The 20,364-nt window shown below is 42.2% G+C and overlaps 1 protein-coding gene across 1 annotated transcript in view; it reads left to right on the top strand.

Moving 5' to 3' along the window:
- Positions 1 to 20,364, top strand: part of LOC119185825 (lysozyme C-1-like) — a 405,391-nt gene that overhangs the window by 119,037 nt on the left and 265,990 nt on the right. The gene's annotated exons all lie outside the window — the stretch shown is intronic.

Below are 20,364 nucleotides of genomic sequence, written 5' to 3'. Positions count from 1 at the left end.
TAATAATAATAATAATAATAATAACAATAATAATAATAAATAATTTATTAATAATAGTAACAGTAATAGTATAACTTTACTGCAAACATGCGTAAAAAGTACGAAGAAACGGGCCTGAGTTACTGAAAAATTGTGTGACTAGGCCTTGCACAGCTCTAATGCAGCGATGTGGTTAGATGGTCGCAAAACGATTTTAAAGACGACAGTCTTTCTCGGAGTACTTCGATGCAAAAATTTGGGTTTGTCCGCAAATCTGTCTGTTTGTCCGCCATAACAATACTTCGAACGGCCCTAAACGATACTCTAAACGGTCCACCAATTTCGCAGCGCCCACCAATATTGCGTCAACCAAGTTTCAGCGTGCATACTTGTGCAATTTTCAATTAAAATCAATTATAGCGCATATCTCCGGCACAATAACAGCACGTTCATATTTTCTATGTGCGTATTTACACTAGAGAAAGCATACATAGGTAATTCTATGGACCGTAGAGTTTATGGCGCTGCGCTGACAATGCAACGCTATGCTTAAATAGGCAAGTGTTTGCACGCTTTGCTAAGATGACACGGTGGTGGCACCTGCTTATCGCTTTGCGTTCTACGCCTTATCGCCTCCGTGACAGGCGCGCACGCCTTCCTTTGTTTTCGAAGATAACTGCCAGATAACGCTCGTGTCTAACATGCCCCGATGCACTCGTTTGCCTTCCCTGCACGGATCAACACTCTAAGGTAGCGCCTCCAGAATATGAATAACCAATTTTCTCGCAGAGAACATCCAATAAATGTTTTGTTTCCTTTTTCCAGAAGCAACACTATTGTCTTTCGACGAGATTTGCAGTGATACATGCAGATATGAGGCCACATTTTTTTGCAATTTAATAGACGCATAAGCGAAACTATATTGATTGTTAACAAGCTGCAAATAGACAGAAACATAGGTATGACCAGGAGAAAATATATAGCATGAAATTAGATGATACCCATGCGGTTTTACAAATCAGCGAATAATTTCCGTACTCACGTTTTTTAGCAAACCGACAAAAAATTTCTTCCTGTAATTCATGGAGGATTTTAAGAACATATACGCTTTTGCGCGCTTCTTAATAGCTCGTAGAAAATCGCTGTACAGTAAAACGCTTTTTTTCTAAGCAGTCGACCCGCAATAGAACTTACTTTAACATCATTGCACTAGCTGTACATCAGAATAAGGGATTCGGTAAACAAACCATGGAACATACAGAAAATAGGCAGATCCCATGTACAGTGGGAATCATAGATACGTGAAGTACGAATGGGGAATGTTCAAATGTCACATTAGAATCAGCACAACATTACGAGGCGGTTGTAAATTATGTCGTACATCACTTCTATAATATGGTTATGTTTGGACGTGTCATTTACCTTCGTCGTCTGTTCACGTCAGGTAATTCCAAATTTGCTACACATGAAGCTTGCGAAACGATTGCGAGCTCATAATAAGTGTGGCATGGAGTCATGTTCTTACATGACACGACTCTAATAATTTAAATGTTTGCACCAGTCGTATACTTTGCGATACATTCACGTCACGTACATAATACTGAAGTCGGTGTATGTAAAACTCTCGAAAAAGCCGCGAGCGCATCATGAGCGTGGCATGTATTCATGTTCCTACTTGACACGAATGTCATGATTATCATGCGCGCACCTGTCATATACCGTCATCGTCCATTCACGTCACGTAATACCGAATTCGGTATATTTGAGACTAGCGAAACGACCACGAGAGCACCATGAGCGTGGCATGTAGTCATGACAACGTGACATGCCTGTCATGATTCCTACGAAGGGTCGGTCACTTATGTTCGCCATGCAGTCATGTCATACCATATCAGTTTTGCCATATGTCATGTGAACGAAATCACCACAAAACCAGCAAGACCATGGAATGTAAATCATGACACTCATGACATACACATCAAGATTTTCATGTTATGACTAGTCACTTATGCTCGCCATATAGTCATGTTATATCATACCAATTTTGGTATCGATACCATTATCGAAATGGCCAGAGGAGCTAAATGTCATAGGCGGCTAGATAGATAGATAGATAGGTAGATAGATAGATAGATAGATAGATAGATAGATAGATAGATAGATAGATAGATAGATAGATAGATAGATAGATAGATAGATAGATAGACATGCTCAAAGTCGCCGAAGTTCACTACGAAACGGTTTGAAATTGAAAAACCTTACTTGCCACAGGAAGCAAAACTTTTTATAATCTTTGAAGTAAACTCTCTGCATGTTTTCCTGTGCTGTGAGTAAAATGCGACAATTGTTATTCGATATCTCTCAGCACTATATGGTAGTGCATGAACCATATTATCTTCACTGGTAGGAACACCAAGCTGATTAATTGAAAACCATATGTACATACTTGCGACATGTTACATACTACCGGCTCTAGGCCGGCAGTATTGACATGAAAACAGGTCACTGTGGCAGGGAAAAACGGCGAGCACTTATTTGCAGCTCGGTGACATGTAGGACCGTTGGAGGCGAAAAGACGCATGGGCCGAAAGGCATAATTTGTTTGATTTGATATCTGCCGGACTCCTTCCCTATAGTAGCCGTAGTGTTACACAGACTTTTTGGTTCTTGTAATAATACTGATTGTTGGCCTAGTTGGTATTTACTTAATGGCATGATTTGGCCGCAAAAGAGACACACACAAGAAAAGGAACACTCAAACGCCGCCTGTGCTTGTCGTTTGAGTGTTCCTTTTCTTGTGTGTGTCTCTTTTGCGGCCAAATCATGCCATTAAATTTTTGGTTCTTCTGGATCGATGTAGCTCGGGAAGAGCGCTTTGCAAAGGTCATCACCTACGCATTATGGGACATCCTTAATTGGTCATTCGAAGTTGGGCCTCGGGAGAAGGCTCTTCTGGAGTCGGCATTTATCCGCTTGCATTTGTGTCGAATGAACGTTTTCGTACCTAATCGACAAGACGTCGAATGACGCCACTCGTTGAAGTCAATTTGCTCGGCGTGCACTTGTCTCCTACACCATAGTTGCGTGCATAGATGGTGTCTCTAGAGGCAAGGTACCAAATGGTGGACTCAGCACCTGCATTTTTCGGCAATCCGTGGTTCCTGGGAGTCCAGTCTAATACTCAAGTGATAGCCCAAAAATAATTCAGATGGCACAAATCCCTAGGCGTCTGCTGAATTCTTGTAATTGCAAAGAATTCTTGAAAAAGCCGTTGACACTTCTACTCCTAGCGCTAGGCAGTTTTAGTTTAGCGTGCGCTATGCCTAAGGAACACAACGCGTAATGCGTTGCGTACGTAATGACTGAGGCTATTGTGAACAGGGTTTGTTTAAGGTAGGCCACAACCATGAAACGTACAGGTACGGATGCACGCGAATAAGCGTCCCATTTGTTACTTCGCTGTGTCTGCAATGCGAGCACTTTTAGCAAACGGTGACTGCATTATTTGCAGTAATCTTTGTGTGCCCGGTAACCACAGCAAAATCATTCCAGGTAAAGCCCTAGTCCCGCCAAGACGTATGATTCGCTTCTCCTCGCCACTGCGAGATCAGGGCGCGCGATGGAGCGCGCGATCAGGGCGCGCTGCACTTCTTTAAGCCGGGCAAAGTACGTGCTGTAGATTAGAGCGCGCGCTGCCGCGCGATGGGGTCACGCGCGCTCATTGCGCCATCTTGCTGGTAATGCTGGAAACACAATTCTCCCCGAGATTCTCGTGAGCAGCGGTAAGCGGTAGTTATAAATAGCTTGCCGTTTGAACATTGAAGAACGTGTTGCGAGGTGGCTGAGTGCGTTACGTCTTGCTTTCACGACGCAGAAATCCCTTGTTTGATTCCGCTTGTCGGAGTGTTCTGGTTTTTTCCTTGCATTTTTATGTATATAGATACGTATAGATATGCGGTGGGTGACGGCGACGCCGACGCTGGCGGCAAAATGCAGCCGAGAGTGTCCATATAATTGCTATCGCAAAACTATACAGTTAAGATTGGGATGTTGGATGTAATGCCGATGGTTCAGATGATTTCGAAAGTTAATTCGAGCGCGAAAACTTGACACGATTACTCACACACGCATACACCCTTGCATCAAACACACACAGTGCCCTGTGTTGGTGTGTGCATAGGTGTGTGCGTGTGTGAGTGATCGTGTCAAGTTTTCGCGCTCGAATTAACTTTTCAAAATGCTCTACCAACTAGCCCAACAACAAGTTCTTTTATAGTTCATATGATCACGATGACACGTTGAAGGACTGGACTGCTTGCTCACTTCCTGGCAAACTTCGGTTTATTTACAAACTGACACTTATTTACAAACGAAGGACGGGGTGGCCCCTAAACCAACCGCACAGTAAGCACTGACATGTATTAGTATCAACGTCGGCATTGCTTTCCGAGCCCTTCGTATGCTCCACACATCGAGACCAACTTCTCGATGTAGGATCAACCCTGAATCAGAGTCTGCGCTAAGCACGACCTCTGTCCCCGCTTCCCGATCTCGTCCTCAAGCACCAAGCTCCCCTTCTTTTCATTTCTCTTCATTGAATACCTCCCGTCTCATCTGAGACAGCCTCGTGGGACAAACCCCTACTCGATACTCCAGCAATGGAGCAAATAACTTCCTTTCCTCAGAGATGGGTATCCGCCCCTGCGTTCCCACACTTTGCTATTCTCTTAACATCGGCTAAGAACTCCGTCATTTCAACGACGTACAGCTTAAATGCTTTCGTGCAACCACAAGTCTGTCTAGATGGCCGGCCAGCTGTCTGGCGTTAGTAGACACGATTCTGCCGTATAACCACACGTATTGTTACATACAGCATGGCGCCACATTACCTTGTCGGGAGGCATGTCGCGACAGCGACCACTTATTTCTCAGTGTGGCTCACAGTGAGAGCACTACCACCGTGTGAGAGACTCCTCAGCACAAGGTGCGGTGAACATAAGCTCTCGGGGTTCGACAACAAAGACGCGTTCCGAGGAGAACGGCTTAGTCCGCGTCCGCGCATCCTCTTTTCATTAACTTTTCTTTTTGTCTTGCACCGTCTACCGACTGGGCATCCTTCACGTGCCCCAAACATAACTCATACCCTCCTCGTCACGTAAATTATGTCGCCTTTAACGGTATTCTGCCTTTTCTCTGCGGTCATCTACGACGGCGGGCCATCTTTCAGTCACGCACCAGCATGCTTCTTGTAAAACGCCATCTGTTTCCCAGAGTGCATGAAGTTTTTTGTGAAAAACCACTGGCTCACCCAGCTGGTCAATGACAAGCACCATTTCCGGGAGGTCCGCTAATTCTGCTTCCGCCTCCTGCAGTGGTTGGGGTAAGTGGCTTAGGGGACCCGAGGTGAACAAGTTTACCGGGTTTGCTAATAAGCTTGTATTTGGACGCCCCAAGCAAAAGCACTCATCGCTGAATTCAGGCAGCAGCCATGGCAGAAGTCTGATGGTCTGGTCACAGTCGCTCCAGCAGTGACCAGTGATCTGTTACGAGTGTAAGCTCCCGTCCCATAAGGTAATCGCAGAGCCTTCTGACACGAAACACTTGAGTTTGAGCTTCTCGCTTGTTTTGGGAGAACTTCCTTTCAGCGGAGACGAACGCTCACGAACGGAACCCAATTGGCCTGTATTCATGGGTTATACGGTGATAAAAAATAAACTGGCACAGTGAAGGGAAGCGTCGCATTCTAACAGCAGCTAAGCAACTCCCACTGAGCATCAAAGTGCGTTAGCACTGGGGCTCAGTGCAAAGTGTTCCTTGCCTTCTGAAATGGCGCGTTTTCCTTCGTGTACCAGACCCAATTTGACATTTTTTTCAAGAAGCTTATAAAAAGGTGCAAGCGCAGAGAAAAACGTTAGCCAGGAACTTGTACAAAACTACAACACTGTAAAAACAGTCCATAAGAGGCACGGGAAAGGTCTACTTAAAGCTCCACGTAAAGCTCACGGGCACTTCTTGTTTCGTGGGAAGAGGAAAAAATGGCCGTGGATGCCAACGGACGTAGTGCTCTTATTGTAGGTACGGAGACAATGTCCTTCTTCATTGGCCCTTATGGAAAAGTCTAGAAGTTGGCTGGTCTGATTAGTTCTTTTATAGCCGAAATGCTACGACCAGGCCAATTTGTAGGGGTAACGATGTGTTGACAGAGAGCCTGGGTGCGTGTAACTTACATTCGTTTTTTCGTAGTTCTCTTTAGTCTTGTTTACTGTGATATGAATACTCTTGACGCGTTTGCGATATCGGCATCGCCGTCACGCACCATATAAAGTCCAAATCACATCCCCCCGGAAATCGTGTGTTCTAGTCACGGGTAAATGAACTCGAGGGCGCCCTACGAACGCAGCTAAAGCAAAGGGGAAGCAAGCCGACCCATCTGAGTCGCCCGAAGGGCGCATGCGATAACATTACCCGCGTGCGAGGCGTGTCGTTGATTGATACTCAGGCAGAGAGGAAACGCCCTATCTGTCTTGAGGAATGCCGGGGCCTCGGGGAACAAGCTGGAAGCTTCCACAAAACCAAATGGGAAGACAGCCGCCAATTGGAAACTTCAAAAGTTTTTTTTTTCTTTCATGAAACAAAAATTGTTATGATGAAACTTGGGATATCAAAAGAAGTGCTTACTTGCTTTCCAGTTGGATATAATTGTTATTTTTAATTCGACCTCCACGTGGTGCAAATTGTCCTCAATGTGGACAAAGTTGATGATTTTGGGAAACTTGTGATTTTTTTTCTCGTAAAGTTTTGCGACTTGGGGGGTACAAATGTAATTTTTTCGCAAAATATACCTTTTATGAAGTAATCAATATTTTTTCTCAAATATTCAATATAAGAGCAGTAATGGAATAAAAAAAAACTGCAAACATAACTCCTTTCGGCTAAATTCCTGTAGGTGTATGTGGCCAAAAATAGCACTATATTGATTACCTTAAAACATTTTGCCCAGTCACCATTACTTATTATATAAAAAATTTCGTATGGAAACAGGAAGTGACACTTTAAAAATAATTTTTTTACGAACAACAGCCACACGACATTTGGATAAATTCAGAAAGCACTCACGTGACCACACTTTTTTTTCTTTCCAAAATTGTCTAGTGATTCACTGATTTCAATGCAGTAAATCAACAGGATATTTTTTCGAATCAATTCGAGGTGGTCGCCAAAATAGCTGGTATGTTTTGCGTGGAATGACCCCACTACAAACGGCACTGGTAGCGAGTAATGCTCCGGGCTTGGAGCTAAAGCATCAGCGCATTTGTGTAGGGAAAGAGTACAATGAAATGAGAGGTGAAAAAAGGGGAGAGAAGAGTCTGACCACTGCACCCTGCGTGCGCCTCGGAGAGTGTGAAGACAAGGTCACGTGCTGTCCCCGCGCGATGCAATCTACCAAAAATACAACTAAAATACTCAAAAGTATGTAAACTTTGTTTAGCGGAACATTCGCGCCTTCCGAGCAGAATTTCCGTGTTTTCGTCCATTTCTCATAACTTTTATTCATTATATCTTTAAATGGTAGACAGGGAAAAGTCTTCCGTACCCTACAACACGGAGTCCCTCCTAATATTAGAGGGGTGTTGGGACGCAAACATTTCTCGTTTTCTTCTTTCTTTTCGAGGATTCCACGCCACGTGCACTATCCCCCTCCCTTTTTTTTGGCACGAACACACAGCAGCGACACTCGTTTCAAATAACTGATAATGTGGCACAGTGGCATTGTTGCAGGTGAGTTGTTTTGCTAAAAAGAGCATATAAACATTATAAACATTGGTGATTCCATCTCAGTATCATCACTGATATGTCGTTAAAACCAGTATCGATTCAATGGTGGGTTCAACACGTTGTTATGAGCTTGCCGGAATTTTTCAATAATTGTGATCCCTCTGATGTGATATGTCCTGTCATCAAGCATTTCAGGGTTGTCAGATTGCGCGTACAACAACAAATACCAAACCTAGTGCGCTGAAATTAACAGACCTGGTGCATAATTATTTTTTTATTTCGGCAAGGAACTTTTTTGTTTCATTTGCTTCACAATAAAAAGTGGTTGGAATTGCAGGCAAAAAAATGCGTATACGTGCTGTGCACAACTAAATGTGTGAGTTCACATTGTCATTCAAACAGCGCGTACGTAAATTTCATGGTGTACTTATAATGTTTTGCATGCGAAAGTTAACTACGACAGCCTCACCATTTCAACGAACTGTCTTATTCTCAAGTACACATGTTATTGTACTGCATTGGAGTGTGTAGTGAATACAACGAGCTTACACCGCAACCGCGAAGCAAGGTTTCAATATTGTTTCAGTAAGAAACTCCTCAGAGCGTGGCCCTCTTCGCAACACCAGAACACCATCGCGCGCCCCGATCCAGGCGGCCGGGCATCGGCGGGCCGGCTCGCGATAACATCTCTTCGACGTGGTCACGTGATGCGTGTACGCGGCGCATGCAAGGTCGCGCATGCACGGTGCTCGCCTGCCAACATGGACGCTTGTCTTGGCGGAACGTCGCGGTCGATGACTCGTTAGAAACGACCATGCTCAACGGCGATTTGCGACACCAAGACGTGTATTCGCTGTCCTATTCTGATCGGCTCACCGGTGGTTGCACGAAGTCGGACAATATGCCACCAGAAGTTTGCGCAAGGTGTCGTTAACTTCACTGCTTCGAGCCACCATTGTGTCGGATCTTTCCCACCAAGCTGACGAGCGAACAAGTTTTGTGGATTTTGCTATTAGGTAAGTCCTATCTTACGGCTCTCGTGAATTTTCCCCGCCTTTGGCCTGTTCGACTGCCGACAAAATGCTAATGCCTTGAATGTTTACGCTGCTTCGAAGTCGCACAGAGGCTTACACGAAAGCGACTTTTTCTTTTTTCGCACGTGCCTTCGGCGTATTTGTGAATTATGTGCAACGGTGTCGCGTGCCCCTGACCGTGAAGGTGGTTACCAAGGATTTAGCGTTGTGGCCATGACAGCTGCTGTCACGTGTCGTGTTACAGTACGCAATGCGTTATAGTTGACGAAAATTCCTCTACGTCCCGGGTGAGTGGCCGCCAAAACTGCGCATCCCATCCTTTTCGATGCAGTTGTTTTATCAGGCGACACGACTGAAGTTCAGTTGGTGCGTTCCGTGTAGATACACAAGCCATTTTGATTAGCAGGTGTGTGCCAGCTGGGCTGCATCTGATTGCAATAATGCACTTATGAATATTAGCGCGGCATATTCTGCCGGCAGCGTTTATTTTACCGTTTGCAGGTCTTGTGCCAGCAGTATTTGCTTAAGTTACGTCCAGCTTGTTGTCCTTTTGGCTTTAGCGATTTTCGCAGTGTCCGTTAGTGATTTTTTCGTCTCAGTTGGGCGCCAGTAACCTATGCTGTGGCGCACCATGGCTCTCGCTATTTGGCTATCAGAAAAAAAATGGAATAAAAGAACAAAACAAAAACACCATACGGAAGAGATCGCCTGATTCGAGCAACGCCTAGGGATGCACAGCGCGTTAGAACGGGCGCTTGCCAAGCTCATAAGGCGAAAAGGAATGAAGAAGCTGCCTTCGCTGTGATGGTTTGGCAAGAGTGCCGACACATCAAGTACGAGTGGTATAGTCTCCGTTGCCGGGGCTATATTCACTTCCATCAATGTCTGCACCTTGTGTCCGCGAGTTTTTTGAAAAAAAGCAGCTTACTCGGTTTCTGAAAGATGGTTCAAAGTTCATTTAGCGACTGCCGCCTTTGACTGCAGCTCAATGAAACACTGTGAAGGTCTCTGAGATATGTCGTTGTCATTGCTCTCAATGTTTGCAGTGATGTCGCTGGCACTATTTGATATGATGTAGTATGAATGTTGCAGGTAAACACTTTAATACTATATTTAAAAAATATTTTGCCTTTATCTCGATACACAGCATCAGAGAAAAGGTGATACGTGGAAGAAATAACAATATAAATTGAACATGAAACTGAAATATACTTGCATTTTATATTCAAATGGTTAGGTACTTAGCATTAGTCACAAGCAACTATGAAATTACTTCATTTGGTGCTGTCACTTGGAGGTGAAGCCAGCTGTGCTTGTTGGAATGAGAATACTTAAATTTGGCCAGACCACTTTGCTGTCTGTGCAGCTTCAGGCAATATCGGTAGCACCAGCTGGACAGCGAAGTGAGTGCAATACGGTGTCGTTTCACGTTGGTCTAATAGTGTGCAAGTGTTAGTGAAATTCAGCACATTGCATAATTTGAATAGATGACACAGAATTTATACAGTAAATTCCAAAGTGAGTTTTCCGGCCTTCTTTGGAGGATTCCAATAATGCGACCGCTTGTCGTCGCTGACCATTTTCACTCTTTTATACTATTTATGCGCCAAACTAAAACAGTTAATGCAAGGGTGTGTAGCTTATGAAGAACATTGCTGCACTACCCCTCCCCCCTATCTATCTCAAAGGTTGAAATTCTGCTGCCATGCTTGCTTTGTTGTTGTTTGAATGCCTAAGTTTTTTTGCTGCGTACTGCAGGTAGCAAATACAAGTTCCCTGACAGACATTGCAGTGCTGACCACACAGTGAGCCAAGCATACCATAAGAAGTGCTCATTCAGCATCTTGGACTAACTCAAAGGTAATGTACAAAGTTTCATTTATTGAAGAAAAGTGTTGTTTTGAGCTAGTCAAGTCGTAGTGAAACTATTGCAAAATAAGTGAGGGTATACAAAGTAACATCAAGATGTATTCTACCTACCAACTTAACACTACTCCTGCCAAAGTGTTAATTATGTGCAACCTTTTTTGAGGGAAAAGTGAAATGATTTTCATAAATGAGCATAGCTGAAAATCGCTGCACAACCAGTCACTGTAGTTTTGTACTCATTAATATGTGGCCCTTGTTCTTGTGACCTCCCACTGAGATAAAATTGCTTCACATAAACAACAGTACAAAGGCTCTTGCTAGCTATAATAAGAAATTATATTTATCATAGTTTTTAGTTCCAATAAATTATGCTGTAGAAGAGTACTCCACCTAATTTTCACCATGGCGAGTGCATTTCGTCTGGAATTGTGACTTTGTTTCGCAAAGTGTTGCCTTTCTGTATAATGGGGTACTGGCAAGCGGAATTTCGCAAAATCTGTAAAACTTTATTGTTTCTTGCAGCAAGCATTGTTATCTTTCTTGTAAATGCATGCATAGTGTGAAGAATAGTCACCCAATTTGAAATTTACAACCTTATGATTGTAGTGTCTTGAAGTGTCTTTACTGTATGAGATTTATTTCTGCCAAACATAAACCTAGTTTGTATCACTTTTCAAGGTCAAGTGTTAATTTTTCTTTGTACGTTTGCAAGCACACTTTCACCTCTGGTGCTAAACAACAGGCTTGAGTGATGTGCCTGATTCTTGTCTATAAAATTTATAGAATACCTGAGCACAATTATTGGCTACTGTGGGCACGTTCTACGCATCTAGATATAAAAATAGAGAATGCAGCTGGTAGCATTGAATACTGTGTTCAGAAGCTTGTATACACTGCGAAATCTTGCAGGTGCCGAAATTTGTGGTGAGTGTACGGTGAAGCGACTGTTAGCTAGCAATTCTGCGTTGTTACAGCTAAGTGCACAATGGAGCATTTTTCAGCTGCTCACGTAATTCGAGCAGATGTCGATCACGTTTACTGTGGTACAACATAGCCACAAAGTTCATGCATCTGCATCCTGCATACCGGGAACCCCTATGTGAAGCAACATGATGCTGTGATGGGGGCAGGTAAATGAGAACTGGGTTTTCTCTGTCTGTGAACATCATTACACAGGTTTGCCTACTGCACTCGAGTAGATTCAGCATCCACTTGCAGCTACGGAGTCAGTAGTAACAGCATATTTCAACAGTAGAATCACCTGTATATTGCATTTTCAAAAAACTCCATTATTTCGTGACACCTTAACGTCACAGCTTGCTCACCGATTTCTTGGTGGTGGGACATTACAAGAATTTGTCTTATATCATGCAAAATAATTCCATTATTTTTATACTGAATATTAAATTCATGCTTTTCCACTGCTTCCTCCCAACTAAAGCTTAACTTCTGCATGATTGTCTCAATGGTGAGAACGAGAAACCAGGCCAGAGAAAACAATAAGGTGCTCCATTATAACAGAAGAGAGTATTGATGAGGTTCAGTCTATAGCTGAAATTTTTTTTAAAACGCACCAATGTGGATTTCATGTGAGTGTTTACAAAGTATAATTTTGTTGTGCTACTTGTGTTATTGCAGGAAGCACCTCTCAAAAGCAGTGATATAAGGAGTTGAGCCACAAGTTCTTTTCAACGAATGGATCAGATGCCTGAGAACCACTGGCCAGCTGCTTCTGGACTACACAGACAGTACAGCCGCCACAGTAAAGTTCTTGCAAAGGTGTGAGACATTCCTATGTTGCATAGAGTGAGCATGGTAATTGTCAATTTTACAGTTATGTCTGCAAAAGTATTTCCCCGCACAGTGTTTTTTACATTCTTTCAAAGTGCCATTAGGCAGCTTTGGCTCTGTCTTTCTTTTTATCACCTTACAGACGATCTTGCTAATTTATACAGAGTGCTGCAGCAATTGCATTGTGTGAGTATCACAGAAACTTCCTTTCGAAAAACAAATATGGTGACCCCTTCATTGCCTGACCAGTGTATACTCTTCGCTAGTGAAGTGATGTGATTTTGCACTGACCGTAGGTTTGTTCTCTCTGCAATATAAAATAGTGTTTTGGCCCTAAAATTACTCCGTATAGATTGTTTCGTTGTGAGGTCTGCTGCATATTTGTTTATCTAACCTATGCCTTGCACAGTACTTCCTCACAATGCCGATTTAGTGCAACGGCGCATCAACGAGGCCTTGCTTAGTTGATAGCTGCATGTTGATTGCACAATCACTGACGTCTTGCTTTATTGCCATGTGACTCTAGTCGTTATGGTAACGTTTGCGTGCCCCTCTTCACGATGAAAACGACGGAGAAGCCGAGTGAGAAACTGAAAAGAGCTATAATGTGTGTTTTATTGGCTGCCACTTCATCATTTTATCATGTGAGCACAAAATTTGTGGCAACGCACTCACATTTTGCAAGTTTGCAGCTGTCGGAAATTTCAGACGGTGAAGGTGTTTAGTAGCTTTCTTCATTTCAATTATGAATGGTCAATTTATGCACTGCAAGACTTTGTTTATTTATATTTTGCACTGCTCATCTGTGAAATAGTATACAGCTGCTGTCGACATTTATGTGTTCATTATACGAAACATTCTGTATGTTCAATATGTACCATCAACAGCAAAATTTGCGGAACACGAAATGTTCAATGAAGCTTAATTTTCTCTTTATGCGATAATGTAACTTTGAAAAAAATATTGTATACTGCACTTCGCATTCTGACCTATGCAGTCACCAATCTAATTACAAGCGTTAGGTACCTACGTAGCAGAAATTCGCATTTGTAGTGGATTCAACATCGACCAAGCTTTTCCTGTTGCTAGTACTTTCATGGCACTAGCGCCACCTCCTTTCTCCCCTTTAGCAGCTACATAGCTGGCAGTTGATTGCTTTGCTGCTTTGTTTACTTAATACCTATTCAACCGGCGCATCTGAAACGGTGTTTCGGGTGCACTTGCATGATTAAGTGTTTAATATTTTATTAGTTGTGGAGCTTTTTTCGGTTTTTCGAATTTTACATTTTGGCAACACTACTGTTGTTACCAGAGCAATCTGTAGATATCAATATTGACTCTGATAAGTTTTGGCTCACAAAGAAAAGCTGATCAGTTGCCGAGGTGCATAGCCTGTGCCACAGCATTGTAGGTTACCAGAAATACATTCTAGGCTGGATAATATGTTGCTCCTTGCTACTTGCGTGCCTTGCCTTTACTGAGAGCTCTTTTCTTAGTTCTGAAGTTTATCTTACGTGGCTTACAGCTATGCTACCATGTGAACAACCCCGCACTGAGTGAATTTGATATTTAGGGCAGCAGTTGCACTTTTGAAGGAGGCAAAAATGCTAAAGGCCTATGTGCTTTTGAATTGACATTTACATTCAGAAACCCATTATTATTGTTACATAGAGAGAACAAAGCGATAATTCTACATTGTATACATATTTCAAATAGGAGAGGTGAGCTGCTTGGTAGGTGAGTATGCATATTAAAATTGCAGGGCATGCAAACATGCACTCGAGATAGTAGTCCAGATATCACAAACACCAACTGGAAAAGTTGACATTAAGCTGAAAATGAATATCGATCAAGATGGCATGCCTGTTGGTCTATGTGAGAGATAACTGCTCATCATTTGATTTCTTTGTTGAGTTATTCGATGGTTGGCTCACACATGCACCAGCACATGTCGCTATGCCAAGTCTCAACCATTAAATGTATTTCTTCATTTATGTGCTATGGCCCTCTTTGGCCAAGTATGGCCCTTGCGCCATTAAAACCCATATATCATCATCATTAGCATAATTTTTGTGCTTATACGAAACTGCACGATTCGAACTTTGGCAAGCATTTACGTCGGGATATAAAGTTAGGTTTATTGATGGGCCTCTGGTTAACTGCCTTATATGCTCCGTTGGTCTGCCTTCTCATTGTTAGTTGACATCTGAAGTGTCGTGACTCACCTGCGGCCATGTTTGCATGCCCAGTCTTTTCAACATGTATGCTTATAATGCGTAAGAAAAATAGGTTATTCAGTGAGTATTAAGAAGTTAAATTTATTTCTAGTGTAAAATGTTGTTTCTGTTTTCTTCTGTTACACTTCTTGCTTAAGAATCACTGGCCATTATTTCGGAGCCTTCTAATGGGGTATGCATACATACATAAACAGTGGCTAAACAGATGTACATACATAAAGCAGTAGCTGTCAGCATGCTTTCTTGACTGCTACCTCATGAAGCCGAGAAAGTCAAGCTGTGTTACATAGAGCATGCTAGAAACAGTGAATAGTTTCTAATGTTTTTTTTTTGTTTTCTCGGCAGACAAAGGGCAATACAGATGGACACACAGAAGCCAATGGGATGCCTCAGACACTGTGACTGAGCATTAACTTGTAAGTATTTGCGAGTTCGTGGTCTTGTCATGATAGTCTGTGAAGTGGTTTCTTGACCATTTGCAATAATTACCAAAACTGGTGCTTTGATGCCTCAATCTGGGAAGAAGTTGTTCCAGCACTATTTTTTGGGGAAATATTTCTAATACAGCGGAGGTCTTTCAAACCATGTGCTAAGAAATTCTCTTATCGGAGAAAAATAACTGACACATGATTGTTGCTTCATGCTTTTACCACAGTCTGTTTCTTTGTCAGCAAAATTTCATGACTATATCAAAATAGTTTTTGTTTTAAATAATGCTAATGTTGGTCATGAGGAAACATGACAAAATTGAACTCGGCTGCTGACCCGCAGGTCGCGGGATTGAGTCCCGGCAGCGGCGGCTGCACTTCCGATGGAGGCGGTAATGTTGTAGGCCCGTGTGCTCTGATTTGTGTGCACGGTAAAGAAGACCAGGTTGTCGAAATTTCCTGTGCCTTCTACTACAGCGTCTCTCATAGTAATATGGTGGTTTCGAGGCATTAAACCCCACATATCAATCAAATCAAACATGGCAAAATGCAGTGTTTTTCCTATATTTTTTACAAGAGTGATTTTTTTCTTGTAGAATAAAATTACATAGTTTGTTTTAAAGGCACTTACCAAGAGTTAAACATACTTCTGACTCTAAAACTTGAAGACGCCTTCGCACATATTTACCCTGGGTTCTTTGGCTAATAAGACAGTCTTTGAAGCATAAACGTAAAGGGTGAGCATTGAATTGAGAAGAAAGGTTTACTGTCCAGATCTTAAAATTCTATAAAAAATTACATGACATTTGTCTTATGGCATCATTTAAGACAATGATAGGGGAGGGGGGCTTGAATAAGCATGAAATCAATAAAGAAAGTTTGTTTTTAGAGCCAATCAAGATTTTTCAAGATTAGGTTGTTTTGAATGTTTGAAAAAAATTGTTTGTTTAGGTCGTGGCAGTAACCTTGAACGGTTCGCTGCTCTCGTAAATGGATGTCCTCTTGTCAAATCACTCATTTTTAGCATCATGGACATAGTGTGATAAAATGGTTGAGAAGCCAGACCCCTGCTAAGTGCCTTGTTATCGGCAGCTTAAGTTTTGCACCCAGTAATATGTAAGCATTTGTTAAAGTTAAGGATTTAAAATGAATGTGTTGAGATGTGTACTTCATGAAAAAAAGCATTGAAAAAATGTTAGAGCTTGTTATTCCACAACAGAACTTTTCTTTTCTTTACCGAGGCAGCAAACTGCAACAAGTTGCTGCCACAACTTGGACAAGTTGTCTTAATCAAACATTGGCTTGAACAACACACTTAGTTTAGCGATGTGACACTGATTTAAGCCCCATCTTCATGTTATTTCTTGCCATAATAAGATGCAAAACTGTTATGTAGTGTTTATTGAATTTTAAGAAACTATGTATGCAAGCCTTGCTTATTAATTTAGTGCTCGCCATTTGTGTTGATTCACTATTTATTGTCTTCATCAGGCTAATACCTTCACCATGATGTTATGAATACGGCAACGTGTACCCATCCAGCACTCTGTCACGCACAGTTACAGAGTGCTGGATGGGTTGAGGCTACGGAAACGACAACGAAGTCCTGAAGCTCTTATCTCACAGCTCCTGTTTCTCCCTCCTAAGGTGCCGTTACAATATGTTCCCTGCCGCACGTAGGTCTTTGCAGTGGTCTACAATATGACTTGTCTCGTGTAAGATTTCATATTATAATGCAAAATTTTTTTGTTCACCCCACATAACTTTCCTTTGTGTTAGTAGTTACAGAAATTGTGACTGCCTCACCATGACACTAAATAAATGAAATTTGTTATGGTAGTCTTTTATAAATTCTTTTGCAGTTAGAATATAGTGTGTTTAACGTTAAGGTCTTTCTTGCCTACTATACCAATAGGTCTTGGCAGCATCCTGCTGCTTGTTCTGCATGTAATAAGTTCTTGTCCAGAAACACCATCTGCTTTTGTGATTCATGACATAGTGGGGTGAACATAGGTGACGTACGTAGTAGACACCATAGTGGTTGAAACTCTTAAAATTGCTGCTGCTACAATAACTGTTTTTTTGTACTTCTTTTTTAGACAAACAGAAAGGAGCCAAGTGGAGCTGTTCAGGGACCGTGAACACAGTTTTATAAGCGGCTTTTCAGCACTGTTGACAATTATGTTTCTCAATACATCGGCCAAAGTTGTGTTCATAGAAGCGTCTAGTAGTGCATTTCATTGTTCAATTGGCATGCTGCTGCAGGTGGGATTCACACATCTGCAAGATGTGTGAGTCACACATCTTGTGCATACAATCGTGTATGCATACACGATTGTATGTGCATACAATCACACATCAGATTCACACATCTGCATGCACATGAACTACCCCCACATAAACTCCGGATTTGCGGCTTAACTGTGAATTGTTTACTCTGACCTTGCACAACAATTATAACAAAATGACATGAAAGCTTTGGCATTTATGCGGGTAGCGTTCTCAGTATACGCTGGCAATAAGTGTGCAAAGTTGAATCAGTCCACTGGTCAAAAATTTTCTTGTAAACGTTTATAGATAGAAGGCTGGGGTTGTTGGAAGCTGATACATGGTAACAAATGGACTTCGACTCCAAGCGTTTTCTGTTTTCTCACCTTTGTACATGAGGTGGCATAGTCAAATCGTTCAGGCAGCAGCTATGTCTTGTCACTCAGCAGCGTTCAACAAGCTCTGTATAAGAACATGTTGCATGAAAAGCATAAACAACATTCTCTTTACGTTCTTGAAGTTTGAGTGACAAATTTTGATTTGTTTTGCCCATGAAAGTTGCGTCGCAAGCTTCTCATTATACTTTATTGATGACCTCACTCAAAACTTCAGTGCTTTTTGGTATACCTTGGGATATACGTTCATGGACCACACACCTGCGCATGATCGGAGGAAGGCCTTCTACAAAGTACACAGGGGTATTGCAATGCCACTGTTATTGGCAAAATGGGCAGAAAGAGTTCAGAGGTTTAAACACTGCAAAGGGGGATGTTGCCATTGCCACCAGTTCAGCTTGTTCGAAGACTGAGTTTAACTGCTGGACAACAAGGCATAGCTTCTATATAAACAGTGCTTGAAAGTGGCTTGGAGGCAGATCGGGGGGGGGGGGGGGTACTTGAAATATTGGTTTATTTGTTGTCAACCTTTAACTTCCAAGAACAACATGTTCACGAGGATGTATATTGCTAAAGAACTGGTCTACCTTCGCTGACTTGTTGCCAACATATGCTGCAACTTCCACCTGCATTGGTGGGTACACTTCTGTGCAACTTTAATAATTGCAATTCCAAGTAAACTTTTTACACTCACACGTAGTCACACGTAGTTTGGAACATCTTTGCATGTACGGATTGACTAAACAAAACAAAATCTGCAAAGTGGGGAAAGGAAGGATATGTGAGCTTTCCACGGGTAAGTGTTTGGCCTTGTTGGTGTAACATTTTCTTAAAGTTCAACGTAGCACTTCAAATCACAAGGATGGAACAGGCTTGTGTATGTTCGGCCTGTCCCACCTTCGTCGTTTCAGTGGCACGATTAGCTTTCTAAACATGTTATGTCCTCTTTGCGCCTTTCTTTGCTGCACACTCTATTCTTGCGTTATTTGTCTGGTGTTCTGTTCAACTGGACTCCTGTTCAGCTTGGTGTTGTGTGCTTAACAAACAGGTACTTAAGAAAGCTATCCGTGAATGACTGCATTCATTCCTCAAAATCATGCTACCTGTGCAAAACGGATAGTACGTTTTATTTATTCTATGAACCCTGTGTTTCCTCGCAGATGAAGGTTAATTAACAAAATTAACTAAATAGCTAAATTAACAGCGTGTCCAGCCAACAAAACTCTCCGTCAAAAAACACAAATAACTCACGTTCACTGGCACGCAGAACGTAAATGAAATCCTTCATTACTATATTTTGCAAGCAGGCTGCATGGAACAGCTGTGATGCGGCATACTGTTGTACGGAACAATACAGCAGACTGTTGTGCAGAAGAATACAGCAGACTGTTGTGTGGAACAGTACAAAAATATTTTGTATTAGTTGCAATAACGTATGGAATACGTAAGAACACCTTGTTCGAAGGAAATTGTATTTTCATCACGGAAAAAGATCTCTCGCCTTAATAGAGTGATGGGTTGTTCTGTGGTAGCTGTGCTGAAGCATGACTTCCGTGAAGAGGCTACGTCTTAAGGAGATAGTTGTACTCATGCTCATGGAATTGCTCGGTACCGCTATACCTTCAGCATTCTTCGTGAAAGAGGGTCCTCAATTTTTAGAGTGCATCGTTAAAAGGGATCGCAACACAGCCATGTTTTGTGGCAATGAGGCTAGTCTGCTTGCTTCGAAGTTTTTTTCGAGTGGATGCCGTCTCTCCGCATCTGTATGATTCCCAGAATACGTCACTGACGATTCACAAAGCCCGCACTTGTCTGCGCGAACCTTAATATCATTCTTGCGAAATCGCTGCAACACTTCTTGCAGATTAACACTTCCATTTTGTTGCTCTGGAATATAAGCCTATTATCCAATATATGTACGAGTCCCTTTTAGCCCATATGCAGCACCAATTGAGTCTTCCGTAGGAATATTGCAGGAGCTGACGCGATATGAAACAGTAATCTATTGTAAAGAACAGCCCTCTTGGTGTGTTTATCACTGATGATTTCGGCGAGCCTTCAGTTAGCTCGATCTGATGGTATGCGTCGCGAAGGTCTTATATACTGAAATGTGATTCCTCGGCATATGTTTGAAAAAATGTCGATAACAGGGAAAAGATACTGTTCAACGTTTTATCCAACCTCGCACACTGGGTTTTTTGTCACTTTAATGTCACCGCATGTTTGAACTATTACATTCTTTTTTAAAACTGAAACATTTCAGTCGCCCATGCAAAATGAGAGACTGAAAAAATCACGCCTGTAAAGACCTATTGGTCAAGCGCTTTTGACAGTAAATCTAAGAGTGCTAAAACAATTTTTTTTGCCTTGAAAAACTTGGAGATTGATGCCGTCCTAATGTGCAGCCATATTGGTAGACTTTTCATCGATAATGATTGATTATGGGGGGTTTAACGTACCAGTATTACCATATGAATATGAGAGACGCCGTAGTGGAGGGCTCCAGAAATTTTGACCACCTTGGGTTCTTTAACGTACACCCAAATCTGAGCACATAGGCCTACAGAACTCCTGCCTCCATCAAAAA

Source organism: Rhipicephalus microplus, chromosome 2 (genome assembly GCF_043290135.1).
Source record: "Rhipicephalus microplus isolate Deutch F79 chromosome 2, USDA_Rmic, whole genome shotgun sequence".
In the NCBI taxonomy this organism is placed as follows: Eukaryota; Metazoa; Arthropoda; class Arachnida; order Ixodida; family Ixodidae; genus Rhipicephalus; species Rhipicephalus microplus.
This window is presented reverse-complemented; position numbering and strand designations above follow the sequence as displayed.